Raw genomic sequence first — 4,484 nt, 5'->3', positions numbered from 1 at the left:
AGTAGAATGCTGAAGACTGTTATGAGGATGATGTTTTCTTTCAACAAAGGCATTCCACAGCTTTAGTTAGTTTTGGGGAAATTTCTGTCTTTCTCACAGTGGACTGCATATTTTTCTTTGCTGAATCTCAAATGCCATGTAGGAAGGCTGCTGAGGAGAACACAAAAGCTATAACTCTATAGAAAATTTAGAGGTCACTATAAACAAATCAAGCATATCTGATGTAGATATTATTTCAGTTTACAAAATATTGATGTTTTCTTTCATTTATTTGAATTCATGGAGTGAATAAACAATAGTGTTAAAACACCTACAGCTTGCCAGTAAGCTAACAGTACCACTAAGGGACATGAATAACAGAAATGTCCTCAGAAAATTTAGTATCAGTAAGCAGTTTGTTTTCTTCTCTGCCAACACTATGTTGTGTTAGAAAAGAGAATATTCATAGACTGTAGGCAATGCTTGCATAGCTATTTTTCCGAGGAAGGAAATTTCTCTCAGTTTCTATGTTTAGAAATTCAAACCGAAAAGGCATTATACTGAAGTAACTCAAAGCTATCTATGAATAAATTGGCAATGTTGTAAAAATGGTTTGGATGTTTTTTTGACCTAAATCAGTTATGACCCTTACTCATCCTCACCCAAATGATACCCATAGAATGTGGATTTTTTTTTTTTTTTATGTCCAGATTAACTCACAAGAAGTCTTTTTCCTCACATTTTTCAAAAGAATAAAATACAAACCAGGCTGCTATATTAGACATTTTTTTAGATGCTTCCACAGCTGCCAGCTTGAGCACAGTGAGGAAGAAACAGAACAGAGAATGAAGGAATTAAATTGATCCTAGAGGGTAGGGAGTATTTTGGCTTTTGGTTTTGTTTCTCATCATTCTACACATTTTTAATTGGCAATAAATTAAGTTACCCTTTCCTAAGTACAGTTCTTTTTTGTCTGTGATGGCAATTGGTGATTACTTTATTTTGACAAACAGTATTTTCTTTTTTCCGTACCCTGTTGAGGAATAGTGAGTTGAGAGAGTAATTGGGCTGGTGTCTAGCAGCTATCCGAGGTGAAACCCACAACACAGCAAAGATACTGGACAAAGTGTGCAAATTGCTTTAGTAGTAATCTAAGAAATAATAACAGTAACATGTGTTCATGTGTTCATGTGTGTTCTTATATGTGTGCATGTAAGAATGTAGAGTCCAAAAAAGAAATCTGAATTAGAGAGAGCATCACTCCACATCTAGGACAGTGGCTGAACAGAGTTCCACAGATGGCCAAAACTCAAGAAGAATGAGATATAACTTTGAAAAAGCTGTTGAAGTGAAAATGCTTTTCTGAATTATCCTTTATGTGTTTGGGGTCCATGTAGTCTTAGCTCCTTGAAAGATTTCCTGTTAAATAAGGTCTCATAACATGACACCGGAATGTTTCGCATGGTGTGTGTACACATCCCACAAAGGATTGCTGTAGTCCAAGAGTTCTTCTATTAAATGAGATAGGTATAACTTTATTTTTAAGTAGAATATTACTCTTCAATATGCCCTTGTTCCTGCTTGGCTCTGCTGATATGAATTAAAACAACTTCTGACAATCAGAAGAATGTATCTGTGTGTATTTGAAAATGTTAATTAGTTGATAACTTCTTTGTGACCTTCATTTTGAACAATATTCTCCATCTTGGACAAAGCAAATGAGCACATCATATTCTTAATACAATGCATTTCAAGACTCCTCTATCAATGCAGAATCCAAGTGATAGACAGGGCTTTAAATATCATTCAGAAGGAGGAAATTTCATTTCCAAAAGGAATTCTGTAGCTTCAAAGTGCATTTTCACTTTGATTCTTTTATTCTTTAGTTCTTGACTTTTTTTGATGGAAATATGATTTCGGATCTATTCCAACTTTTGATTACAAGGAAAAAAATATAGTGTTTGGTTTAGAATTTGATCTTCCAATATAAAGTTTTATCTTCCAATAAAAAGTCATTTCACATGAAAAAACCTGAAAATGCTGAAAAAGAATATTTTTTACATTATCAGATGGTTCTGATTTTTACACAGAACTTTTTATTTTTTATTATTATTATTATTTTTTCCCCTAACTATGTTCAAAAGAAAGCTCCACTCAAAGCAGAAAGGCTGTTTCATTTTCAGAAATAGAAGGTCAGCTGGAGTAAGTGGAGAGGCAGGAAAGACTTTGTTTCCCTAAAGGAGAAGTTCTTGTGCATGCTTCCTGTTTTCAAGTACAATGACAGCCTGCTCTTCATCAAGTTTATTCATGGAGATAAGATTTTAGAGGAGGAGGACAACTTTCACAAGCTGAAAAGATTTGGGAAAGGCCTGGAAAATCTCTGCAGTCAAAAGTAAGAATTTTGTTTCATAAAAATCCTATAGAAGATTAGTGGATAGATAGCTTGCTCAGACAGCATGAATCCAGGTACTGTTTTCACCTGGACATGCGATAGAAATTCCGCTACTGTAAGACATGAGTAAAATTTTTATTTTGAGTGAGCTACAAAAATACTGAAGTATAATAAACAACTTTCAGTTTTGAGAGCAGGTTATTCTACTTGAATAGATAGAATCTCTGTGTAGGCAACATACTGGAAAAAATTATGAACTACAAGCAGTCATATAACAATGACTTAAAAAAGTATGGATCCACAGAATTTATCACCAAGATCTCATTAGATCATCGGTTGGAGTGGATCACATCAAATTCCTTTAGGAATAAACACAGCTGAGACCTAACCTTTATGTTTGGCTGGAAGACAAACACTGTGTAGAAAGCTGAAGGAACAGGGAATTGCGAAGTGAACTTTGCTCTTTACTACATGACCGCAGTTTAGGAGAGATTCTGCTAGACTGCTTTTTCTTTGATACAGAAAGGGCAAAAAGGTTAGTAGCATGAAAGATTTGTCAAAGCAAGAGGAATGAAAGAGTATAAGCAGAAAAAGAGCAAGTGTCAACAGGAAAAAATATAAAAGATCTGAAGTTAGAAGAGTAATAAATGGGCATAACTGAGAAAAACAAACAAAACTAATTAGAAAAAATAAGGAAACTGTGGAACTGTACCCAAAGGAACAACAGCAACAATAACATTACATGGAAAATTAAGAAAGAACTCAAAATGTGGTTCAGTAATACCTAATGAGCCAAAATATGTATTAAAAGCAAACCAATAACAACAATAACTACAAAACCACTCAAAGAAGATGCAGATTTCTTTTTACCCAGCTAATTATTTTTAATAGTCCAATAGTGGACTTGAGGTGATATTTCATTACATTGAATATATGCTGTCCCATATTATCGTGTAAATAATCTCACATAATGATTGATTCAGAAGTCAGCTGATGTGCTAACTCCAGTAGATGGGTACTCTACCTTTGATTTGACTGTATACTGATCTCCCATGGACACAGTAATCCGTTCTGGAGTCACTAAAAGCAATTTCTGAGAGATGCAGGAAAACCAAGGTATGATAAGAAGAATAGCTTTCTTTCTCAGAAATATTTTCCTTTCGCTCTCCTTTCATACTAGTAAGACAAATGGGCCTTTCTACTCGTTTCCAAAATATGAGATACTATCCTTAGACAGCTTTACTCTTGAAACAATCCCTTCTATTACATAAACATACGAAGGATATTGTCACCATTTCTTGTGTGCATTGTGTTTTGATGCTTCGGGATTTTATTCTATGCTCCCTTTTCTACAATAAAATCTATTCACATTTTAGTGTGCATTATCAGGACTTGCATTAAAGTACGTGCTAAAGATTGCTTGACTGCACAGAAAGATGCAATGTTGCTAAACTACTCTGTCTAATCTTTTGAAATGTTGTGTGGGCTACAAGCCTTTGACAGTGAATACAAAACATATACCATTGCAAAATAATGTCTGAAATTGAGCTGGAAAGAATGGGAAAGCTGAACAAAGCCTCTAGCACTTGCCCTCCTGCTGTTCAGTATCTTGATATAGTAACTTTAGTTTTTCTTTGCTAGTAATTGTGACTGCAAAGTGCACCAGATGCTCTGCATGAGAATTTGAAAACTTTTATGGACAAAATAAGAAGTGGAAAATAGTAAAAAGAATGAGAAATAGTTTGAAGTATTAGTGGGTGAACAAGACTGTGGATGTTTACCCTTTGAGGAAGCTATCCTTTTTTTCCTCTCACCATGAAGAAAATCATTTCTGAAACAATATTGATGTCATCAAATGACAGTGATGAGTAGTTAGACTCATTCAAGTGTTAATGTTGATTTCCTCTTACACTGCATTTCCTAAAATAATGAGATAAAGTGATCTGTCACCCATAATTAATGAACTGCTTCTTAGAACTCTTTTACATTTGTTCATTTGTTCAATATACTTTATGTACTTACAGTGAATTAGCAGACATTCAGTCAGAGCAAGTACCTTCAGTCCAAGAAATAAAAACAAAAAAACTTCATGCCAATCTCCTCCGCCTTCCCC

This window comes from Meleagris gallopavo, chromosome 3 (genome assembly GCF_000146605.3).
Source record: "Meleagris gallopavo isolate NT-WF06-2002-E0010 breed Aviagen turkey brand Nicholas breeding stock chromosome 3, Turkey_5.1, whole genome shotgun sequence".
Lineage (NCBI taxonomy): Eukaryota > Metazoa > Chordata > Aves > Galliformes > Phasianidae > Meleagris > Meleagris gallopavo.
This window is presented reverse-complemented; position numbering follows the sequence as displayed.